Source organism: Palaemon carinicauda, chromosome 6 (assembly GCF_036898095.1).
Source record: "Palaemon carinicauda isolate YSFRI2023 chromosome 6, ASM3689809v2, whole genome shotgun sequence".
Lineage (NCBI taxonomy): Eukaryota > Metazoa > Arthropoda > Malacostraca > Decapoda > Palaemonidae > Palaemon > Palaemon carinicauda.
In genome coordinates, this window is record NC_090730.1 from 124,683,132 (window position 1) to 124,695,631 (window position 12,500).

At 30.5% G+C, this 12,500-nt stretch overlaps 1 pseudogene; it reads right to left on the reverse strand.

Moving 5' to 3' along the window:
- Window positions 1-5,085: 5,085 nt before the first annotated feature.
- LOC137643219 (DE-cadherin-like) overlaps window positions 5,086-12,500 on the reverse strand; it is a 201,020-nt pseudogene continuing 193,605 nt past the window's right edge.

The window sequence follows — 12,500 nt, forward strand, 5'->3', positions numbered from 1 at the left end:
GTTTTCTCCACCATTTTTCTGACTAACTGATACATCCCCAGTCTTCTAGGTGTATTCTTATACTTACCTTGACATTTTTTTACTTCATTTAAGATAGATTATGGTTTCCGTGAACAATTATTCATTTTATTCGGCTATGGCTAGTATAAATATCAATTCTTCTTTGACATTTAATAACAAATACAATTCGTAATTTGTCACTAAAGATAATGAAAAGGCAGTAAAACACATTGAAAGGTCAACAGTCATAAAAAAGTATTACTTCAATTACATAATATATTAAGGTCACACGCATAATCTAGTATACGGCTTGTCCATGCAGGGGCTAACCCGTTTACATTTCTGAATATTATTATGATTTTCTAAATATCACCCTGGGACATTAAAATTATGCTTGCCTATTTTGGAACATAATCAGCATATATCAATATATTGGCGTAGCTTGTGAAACAAGAGCAACTTATGATGTTGCTGCCTTCTTTCAAAACCAATATTCTGAATGCTTAGCAAAGAGAAATGCTGCATTATATTACAGTGTATAGCTTCAGGCTTACATAGAATCGGTAGAGGAATAGAGAGGGCAGGAGAAATCGCGTTAGTGGAAGAGGGCAAATAAAATTCCAAAGAAGGGAATGTACTTATGTATATATAAATTTAATGTATATATATATATATATATATATATATATATATATATATATATATATATATATATATATATATATATATATATATATATATACAGTATATACACATACATATATAGACTGTAAATACATATATGTGGGCGTGTATGATGATATGCAAAGTCTACTATCGATTCCTTTCTAAGTAAGCCCTGATGATGAAAGCACATTTGGCGAACGTTAAGCAAGAGAGATGACGATCATTACATTGGTACTTTTTCATACAAATTTTTATGTAAACATACAAATGCAGCATATATATATATATATATATATATATATATATATATATATATATATATATATACATATATTTATATATATATATATATATATATATATATATATATATATATATATACAGAGAGAGAGAGAGAGAGAGAGAGAGAGAGAGAGAGAGAGAGAGAGAGAGAGAGAGAGAGAGAGAGAGTATATATATATATATATATATATATATATATATATATATATATACATATATATATACATATATATATATATATATATATATATATATATATATATATGTATGTATATATATATATATATATATATATATATATATATATATATCTATATACATATATATGTATGTATATATATAAAATTGTCTATAGATATATATATATATACGAAATATATATATATATATATATATATATATATATATATATATATATATATATATATATAGATTTTTGTATATATATACAAACTTTATGGGTCTTTATAAATAAAATCATTCATATGTATATCTTATCATGTATGCACACACACACGTGCACATACACGCACATACATATATTTATATATATATATATATATATATATAGATATATATATATATAAATATATATATACATATATGTATAATATATATATATATATATATATATATATATATATATATATATATATATATATATATATCTATATATATATATATATATATTTGAATATTTTATTTTAATTGTTCATTATTTCTCATATCGTTTATTTATTCACTTCTTTCATTACTTCACTAGGCTATTTCTCCCTGTTAGAGCTCTTGGGGTTTTAGCATTTTACTTTTTCAACTAAGGTTGTAGCTTAGCTAGTAATAGTTATAATAATGATCATATATCTATCTATCTATATATATATATATATATATATATATATATATATATATATATGTGTGTGTGTGTATATATATATATATATATATATATATATATATATATATATATATATATATATATATATATATATATATATACATATATGTATATATAGTATATATATATATATATATATATATATATATATATATATATATATATATATATATATATATATATATATATATATATATTTATATATATATATATATATATATATATATATATATATATATATATATATATATATATATCTGAGTATGAGTGAAAAAACGTTACGTCTTTCCTTGGAAAATAAGCTTTGGGGAAGTAATTATCCAGCAATGCCAGAAAATGACGCTTATCAAGAACCAGTAAGGCTTCAATCATTAATGGATACTTTTCTGTTGTTGGTGGTTTTGTTTTCCTTGCTGATATGGCAACGAATTTTTAAATGTATTTTTACATTAAATGGTGCAAGTTTGAATATTCAAAGATCTGCAATTGTATTAAAACTATTGAAACTATTCAATTTCCATTCACAAAATCACGAAGTGTTAATATTTTTGTCTAAAATTGTGTTTGTAATTAGGAATGTATGTTTATAAACGTGAATGGAATGCAATGTGTTGCATCTTTTGTCTCTATTGGAATATTTCATATGTACTACATTTTGTTTATGGGTGGAACAAGAGTTCTGGTAGTGGTTTTGTTTGTGTAAGTCTAATATACCAGTTGACCTAGTAGTGAGCGACCAGTAAAATGTAATAGATATCACAGATAGTAATAAAAACCATGATGTTAATTTTTGTAGTTTTTTTTTTACTAAAAGATAGTTTCCACGAACGAATCTGAAATTCTTTCGATTTATATTTTGAGCAACATCAAAAGGTCTCTCTATGAATACCTTTTTGAACAAATATTAACAAAAAAGGTTCTATTCTAAGATAAGAAATCAAATATACTAATTTTTAACGTTAAATTGTCTTAACTTTCAAGATAAGAAGATCTAAGAACGATTAGAAATGAATGGATGGGAACGTGTAAATTAGATTAAAGAACATATACCTTTCTTAGAAAATTCTTCCATGGATATTTTAATTTTCATTTCCCCACCTGAAAAACTCTTCCATAACTATTTCTTTCACCCTACCGTAGAAAGTTCCCTTCTATTCCCTTCACTTGAAATAATCCACTTTGACCATTTTCATCACCTTGGCCATAAAAACAAATTACCAATTATGAAAACTGGAGGCTAATTATTTTAGTAGACAAGGGTTTAACCCCGTTCCAGCTATAGCTAAATTAGTATATCAACTTAGGTGAAGTGAGGGAAGAATATTAAAATGTTCTATCTAAATGTGAATTTGATAACATTTTCTTCATATATTACTTCCTGGAGGTTCCTTCCATCTCCCGTCAAATATCTGTGCAATTTCTCGAGTAACTGACGGTCTTTGAGCTTTACCTCCTTGAAGGTGAATGGATTAGTTATTACCTTCCATTTGGGGTCTTGTGAAGCCTTGCAGTGGGATCGCTATCCCAACCAAGAGAATGATATGGAATTTAGATGACACGTGAATTTCAAAAAGCTAGTCAAATGCCGAACTCAAACGGCATCGAGCAAATGCAATGCAAATGGAGCTTGGCAACTGGATACCCGAAGGGACATAGCCTATTCAAGTTTCGTTTGCTTCTTTTGCATATTATATATGACTGAATTATAAAAGTTTGGGTGATATTGTTGAACTAGGTCACAAACCACTCAAACATAATTAGTTTTTCTTTTTTTTCTTTTATTATTTTTCATAAGATTTACACCTTATCTTCTATCTTAAAATACATACAGTATCCATGGATACAAAGGATATTTAATTCGAGATTTTCAAATTCTAATTATATGCACATGAAGATCGCTGATAGTTTCTTAGTATCCTTTGAATCAACTAATTAGTGGTAGATGTAGAAACGTATATGTATACAAATATTTACATAGTAAGGCCATACTACCCTCTAAAAGAATAATTTCAAACAATTCCCTGAAAGGTAATTTACTAAATAGGCTAATTCAATATAAAAATAAACAAAGTACATTACTAATGCTTACATTACCTAGCTATGGACTCGAGTTCAAAGTAAAAAAGGCATGAGAAAATATTAAAACCGTTTGTTTAATCATATTTACCAATTAATTCTGACTTTCAATGGAGATCTTGATAGGATGATATGTAGATTGAAAATTCACGCCACAATTACAGGATGGGTAAAAATAAAAGCTATTTTTCACAGCACGGTGTTTCTTCGCCTATGATTTGGTTAGCAATTAAGATTTAGCCAACTCAGTGCAAGTCACGGGTTTTTGCTGTATCAGCAACCCTGTTGTATATGGTCTGAATGAGGTCAGCTTCAGTGGCCAGGTCTCTATTACTCCTACACCGCTGGAATAGGCACTTTGCACGCACTGCAGTGCAATCACAGTTCCACACACAAAAATCCATAGCAATTACAGCAAACACACTTTAAAAATTCCCCTACAACAGTTTTAATTACCTGGAAAGTTAATGGCACTCTTTATTGTCATACTTTCAATAACATCTTCTTAAAAGTAAAAAACAAAAACAAAAAAACATGAATTACAGTTTCATAAGGAAGAATCCTTTTGGCTGCTAAAGGAAATATTACTAAAACTCATTTACAGCTCCAGACTTGAATCACTTCTGCAACCAAATCCAAATTTTGAATGGTACTCTTAAAACACAATAATAATTCTTTATAGATGTAGCAAACTCTATTTCGAGTTAAACACTAGGGTAAAAAAGTTATTATCTTTTATTTGGATGTAATAGACCATTTTTAGTATTCCTTATATAATAAAAAACACAGGATTACAAAAGTTTAATCAGTGGTAAACGTGTGTTTCAAATCATCTAGTGCTGAAAATAATCATTGATTAATTTTGTCAAGTCGACCTTCTGAGAAACCACTGAACATTCTTCTATTGCTCCCTCTCTGGAACTGATTTTCTGGCCCCAGTAACAGCCACTGCAGTGGCAAGAAGTACTTTTAACTGCTCCCTAAGTGATTAAACTATCAGCTATCACAGGAAGCATACGTTAAATATTCCACTGCAGCAGCAGTAGACTCATCACTGCTACTGTTGAACCACAGACACACAATGTACTTCAATGTTCATCTGACACTGAAGTACAGTAAACAATCAACCAATATTTTACCAAAATCAGAGTAAAAGTAACCTTGAATTACATTTCCATGGAGCTGTATTTATACAAGACAGGTATTTCACATAGCATAACTCAAATACAATGAAATACTTCAGCAATTAAATACATCATACAAATGGCAGATGGAGTACACTCGGAATACTCCTGTGTACCTGCTTCGAACGTATTTCTATATTTCACGGGGACTTCTTTAATGACTACTAACAAAATCCGTCCCATCCTAGGACTTCATGTTACACTATGTTTCCGGCAAACTCGTTGAAAATAATTCTGTGTAATTGATGAAGGCTATTCAGATACAAATATTCCATGGTTACCGCAGAAACATCGCTTTAATACTCCAATCAGACCGTCGCAAACACAATCTAAAATTAAAGCCACGTGCACATTATTATACACCGAAGTTTATAGTATTTACAGAAGAGTAATTGCTTATTTTTAACGGCGTTTGTGTAATGGGTTCTTGTTCATGTTAGGTACAAATGATTAGAAACGACCAGTGAAGCCGTGATATGGTAACAGGAAACTACACCTGGATTCTACTCCTTTGTATGTCTTGTAGAAAATTACTCACTGGATGCATGATTAAATCATTTAGATGTCTTACTGTAGTATAAATAAATTCTGAGTTTGAGCTTTAAAAGTGGGATAAGTGAAGATACTTCATACACTTTACTGATTTTTTATTAACACTCAGTGAAGTATTAGAGTCCACACTTTACAACAGTCACAACTACAGTGAATTTGTATCTAAAGTTTTGGACATTTGAAAACTATTATGCATTTTTTTCTAATTGCTACTGAATCAGCACCACGTCTCCACGCTTTTTTTGCTTTTGGTAGAGTCATTGGTTACAATACGATCTTCCGTTGACGGTAAGTGTTTCTTACCACATCCCTCGGAAGTGCCTTGTTTGATGACACCCTCAGGGTGATCTTTCGAAGCTGGTAATCCAGCATCCATGTTTCTATTTGCCAGTGAATTTTCACTGGTCTTCATAAGCCGAGGTGAAGATGGAGTAGAACCCGATGAAAGGCCTGTGTAAGTTTTCTTCTTCAAGGATGCAGGTAAAGTGTAGCAGTTTGCCACGTCATTTGCAACATAGGACTTTTTTCTGTTAATGGTGGCAGTACCTGATAAGGGGGCCATCTTCTTCTCTTCAGGTGTGTCCTGGAATTTACTCTCACTCTCTAGTTTTTGTTCTGGTTCCTTTCCATATATCTGGGCAATCTTTTCGAAGCGATGACACCAATCATTCTTGTAATCGAGCGAAAATTCGCTCCTAGATGATCCTGTGGTGGAATGGAAGCCTAGAATCAAAAGAAATTGTTAAGAATATTATTTATATAGTGTTTCAGAAAGATTTTTTAAATTTTTAGTAAGCTGAAGAAACCACCACTTCTCAAAGATCAACATACTGAATTTGCTATAAGAGAAAATTAGGACAAAATCAAACCATTTCAAGTGCCAAAATAGAAGGTGAGAAAAACTTGAAAAACCGACTTTAAGAATTATAATAAAATGCTAAAATTCCAAGACTTTAATATGTGAAAGAATATTATAATGTGAATTACTCCAATAATTAAAACTTATGGAAATAATTCATCTGAAAATAATGAATAAATTATAACACAAAAACTTACAAGATAGTTTAAAGATTAAAGGAAGAGTATTTGTATTATCACCATTTATAGTTCACAAACATTCTCCTGAAATGAACAGAAAGTACTTGAATTCCACTTCCACAGATTGGAATGGCCAGATTTTAAAACAGAAAGGGAAATAAAGATAAAATTATGCCTAGTTCGCTATAAAATCTTTTTGTCATATATTTGATAACAAGAAAGATATAAAACTGTATTCATATATAATAACCTTTAAGAATTCAGTGCGCATAAAATAAATATTAATAAAGATGCTTTAATGAAATTTATGACAATAAAACCAATCATTATGTAAGTTAAAAAGTAAGAACTCTCAAGCAAGAGAACAAAAATCCCAAGCTTAAGGCTCCAGAACTACATTTATGAGAAACGAAGCATTTTAAAGTAGCTAAATAAATTTGACTTTATCTGGCTACCGGAAATATCTCAGAATCATTCTCTGATTAAATGAGAAAAATATAACTGAAAGAATTAGTTGGAGGTTCCTGACCTCCTCAAAATACTCAAGAAATAAACTTTGACTTAGGTGTATGTGTAATGAGAAATAGGAGTGGAAGAAAAAAGAAGTCTGTCAGCATGCATCTCGGAATGTTTCCTGACAGTAAATCAAACTTCTGTTCCTTAAACGTGAAGGTTGTGTTATCAGAAACTGTGCCAGTAGCAAATATAGGGCGTCCTGAAAAAACCTGCATATTTGAAGAGCTATCTAGAGTTATTATTAGGCTCTCGAATATGCTCAATATACATTTATAATTCACAATATAAAAGAGTAAATATGTTGCCAATTAGATCATAAAGTTTTATTTGGGTTAACGACTATCAAAGTGAACGTTAAAGTTGTTTTACCATAACATTTAATGGCAGCTCAAAACTATAAGATCACCCTGCAAAGGAAATTAGCCTTAGAAGACAAATATAAGATGTGCTAGCCTATAACGCATACTTTTACTGATTGTTCGCATACCAAGAAGAGTACACTGAAGATGACTGGAGCTGCAATTCAATATAAAAAAAACAACGACCTACTACTGACGTCATATACATAGTTTTTCTACATATTAGATAAGTACTCGATGGCTATTGAATAAGTTCACGGAAACAATATGTAAGTATCTAAAGTTCACGGATACAATATGTAAGAATCTAAAGTTCACAGATACAATATGTAAGAATCTAAAGTTCACGGATACAATAGTTAGTATCTAAAGTTAACGGATACAATATGAGAGTATATTACGTTCCCGGATACAATATGTAAGTATTTGAAGTTCACGAATACAATATGTAAGAAACTAAAGTTCACGGATACAATATAAAAGAATCTGAAGTTCACGGATACAATATTTAAGTATCTAAAGTTCACAGATACAATATGTAAGAATCTAAAGTTCACGGATACAATATGTATGAATCTAAAGTTCACGGATACAATATGAGAGTATCTTACGTTCCCAGATACAATATGTAAGTATTTAAAGTTCACGGATACAATATGTAAGTATCTAAAGTTCACAGATACAATATGTAAGAATCTAAAGTTCACGAATACAATATGTAAATATCTAAAGTTCACGGATACAATATGAGAGTATCTTACGGTCCCAGATACAATATGTAAGTATTTAAAGTTCACGGATACAATATGTAAGTATCTAAAGTTCACGGATACAGTATGAGAGTATCTTAAGTTCCCAGATACAATATGTAAGTATCTAAAGTTCACGGATACATTATGTAAGTATCTAAAGTTCACGGATACAATATAAGAGTATCTTACGGTCCCAGATACAATATGTAAGTATTTAAAGTTCACGGATACAATATGTAAGTATCTAAAGTTCACGGATACAGTATGAGAGTATCTTAAGTTCCCAGATACAATATGTAAGTATTTAAAGTTCACGGATACAATATGTAAATATCTAAAGTTCACGGATACAATATGTAAATATCTAAAGTTCACGGATACAATATGAGAGTATCTTACGGTCCCAGATACAATATGTAAGTATTTAAAGTTCACGGATACAATATGTAAGTATCTAAAGTTCACAGATACAGTATGAGAGTATCTTAAGTTCCCAGATACAATATGTAAGTATTTAAAGTTCACGGATACAATATGTAAGCATCTAACGTTCACAGATACAATATGTAAGTATCTAAAGTTCATGGATACAATATATAAGTATCTAAAGTTCATGGATACAATATGAGAGTATCTTTCGCTCCCAGATACAATATGTAGGTATCTAAAGTTCTCGGATACAATATGTAAGTATCTAAAGATCACGGATACAATATGAGTGTATCTTACGTTCCCAGATACAATATGTAAGTATCTAAAGTTCCCAGATACAATATTTAAGGTTCTAAAGTTCACAGATACAATATGTAAGAATCTAAAGTTGACGGATACAAGTTTCACGGATACAACATGTAAGTATCGAAATTTCACGGATACAATATGTAAGTATCTAAAGTTGACGAATAGTTCATCACACAAGTAGATCATGTAATATTAATTGATAAATTTTTCCATTAACATTTATTCCTCTTTCTCTTAGTGCGCTAGAGAGAGAGAGAGAGAGAGAGAGAGAGAGAGAGAGAGAGAGAGAGAGAGAGAGAGAGAGAGATCGTGTTAAAATGTTTTATTAAGTCTTTGTTAATCGAATGCATTTAAGTTTTTACTAGTTTCTTGTCGTCTAATATATACGATTACGATTAAATAGGACAAATTCTTATTGTTGGCTTAGTAGACAAGAACTTCCACAGCAATTAGAAACCAAAATGCCCTAAGAAACAGGCGTAGTAACTTTCGTTAATGCTTGGTCAGCAATAGTTAGTAATGGTCAGTTGACCCAGGAGTCGAGGCAGGAATTAGTTCGATAAAGTAATATGGTACGAAAAAATTTATATGAGAACCTAACCTGCAATCGTTGGAAGCTTTGTCATTAATCATAGTTCTAATCACAGTTATCAGACATATAATTAATTTTTCGCTTTAGCTGGTGATTGTATTATGATCGACGAAGTAAATGATAAATTTTATGCTAGTCTATAATCACTTGCGTTGTGTATAGATTCTTTATCCTCATCAATATCGTAGGTATGAAGGCCGTAACGTCTCGACACAATTCTTTTGTTATTTTTGTAGTTACGAGAAATCATTGTAATAGCTTTGATATGCGAACGTATCGTTTAATCATTAGACAGTTTAAAACACTTGATGTACTAGTTTCTGTTGGTATTAGATATGGAATAGGTAAATTCAATTTCCTTTATGATTTAATTGTAATTGATAACTTTGTTGAGTTATGTATGAAATTCTATGGCAACAATTAACATAACTTCAATTCCGGCAAAAAAAGGGATATGTCAAAGGAAGATTTATTGAATGTGCGAATTCCGTTAAGAAACATAGATATGCTAATAACTAAATATTAATGTTCACATAACAGCCAACCAAAGTTTAGTCTACTACAGACATATTTAATTTAGTTAAAGATAATGTAGAAAATCATTTTTTAATCAGTAATGAAAAATTAAACCTCTCCCAAATTCTTAAGCTATGATTATTATATACAGCATATGAAATATGCCCAACAAGGAATCTTTTGTTAGAATTTACGGTTTATCTGTGACAGAAGCTTCCTCCCTTATATAATAAAGAGCAAGTGTCTGGCTCTATATTTAAATTTGTTTTTTCCTGGCCTTCTGAGTAGCACTGCCAAACGTATAACTACTCGGTCTCTACTCATCCCTCGGGTAGGGGTGGAGAGAAAGTAGCCATTCCCTAGTGAGAGGGAGTACCTCGAGAGGTACACTCGGAAACCACAATCTCCCACAAATTGCCGAACCAATGGCTTGTAGTTAGGAAAGGTGGAGGAGGTGGTAAGGGTTGAGTCTGTGCGTGTGGGTGTGTTCATATCTATCTAAATATAAGCGTAATTGTTGACGGGTCACGTACACTGGTTTTACATACTATCTGATAATTTGGATGTTAGAATAGAAGTTTATAATCTTTTGAATTGATATTGAACTTCATACGCATATAATTTTGCAGGCTGAGGAAATAATTTAAGTAAAAGAGATCACTAGTTTGAGATAAACTAGCTACGGCTATTTCTTAAAAACGTTAGAAAATGGTTTATAGATTTTCTAATATGTTTTCAAGATAGACTTTCTATGCCGGTTTGGAATATTAGGAAAACATCTGTAACTGCACATCAAATAAGGTTAAATTACCCAGATAAAATTGTTCAAGTTCCTTCGTATCAAATTCCATTATTCAACATTGAATTTGAAGAAAGAAATATTAAAGGAGAACGTAATTAAAAAAAAACAATTAGGCAATTCAATACACCACTTCTTTGTGTACCGATGAAAGATGAAAGTTGGCGAGTTTATGTAGATTTTCGTAAACTTAACGAGGAAACAATTTCTGAAAATAATATCCCCAGTGCCATCTACTGATGACATCATTAATGCCTTGGGGGAGTACACGTACTTTACATCATTAGATTTATTCAGTGGTTTTCATCAAATTCCTCATGAAACAGAATTATCTGAATACACAGCGTATGGTATTTGGTTTACTTATACGGGGGGCCTACTACATTCACAAGAATAATTAATGTAGTTTTTGGTAAAATGTTAAGTGATATTTAGTTCAAATGAGTGATTCAGCATGAATTAGCGTTAAACAGATTTCACATATTCAATTTGAAATGAAAAATAAGTAACAGGGAAATTTTCTGTTTAAGAATGATTTAGCTTATCTATGCTATTTTGTTTCTTAGCTGACTGAAGGTTGTTCAAGATAAGGTTCAAGAAATTACCAATTTTCCGGTCTCAACTTTTTAGATAAGCTCCTTCAAAAGTTTTTAGGGGTGACTGGTTATCACACAAAGCTTGTATATAACTATTCTGTTATAGCATCTCCTCTAAACGATTTATTGAAGACAAATTTCTTTGAGGGAGGCGGTCGGTTTTAAACTGGAAAAAAAAATTTAAAAATTTTGATAAATGGCCTTCCTAAATCACCGCTCATATTGGCTGATTTTCGCAAGAAAATCTATATAGCAACAAATGCTTCCGATTAATGGGGTAGAGAAAATTTGTTACAGTGGAAAGATAATATAGGTCTCCTATAGCATTCTCTTCAAGAAAATTAAAATCAATTAATGGTAATGATAAAAAATAGCGTTGATAGGAAGAGGCTATCTATTGTAAATAGTTTTTGTCATGTTAAATACGCCATTTATGACTATATGAAAATCATATTGGATGATCACAAACCATTCACATTCTAGTTCAGAAGTTTTGATATGAATCCCAAAAGAACTAGATGCCATTTGATAATTCTAGTTAAATCAGCAAATATCAAGAAAAAAATTTACACGTGAAATTTAATATTTCATCCTATAATTTGTCTCGTAAATCTAAGCCTGGTGCGGACAATCATCAATGTATTTGTGAAGATGTGTTCAGTATATAGATCCTTCAATTAGTATGGAAAATAGCTATGATCCTACTATGATTATATGTATTGTATTGTAATAGATAATTATGATGATGATTTCTATATAAATGTCGATAAGAAATATATGAGATGATTCATGGGTACTGGAACAAGAAACTCATGGAAAAGTTACTTTATGAATGTTTTGAGAGTCTACAAGATTCACCGTCTTATAAGAAATACAAGTTTGAATGTTATTGTCTTGTTAATGATTTTTTTCATAAAATATGCAAAGACATGCAAG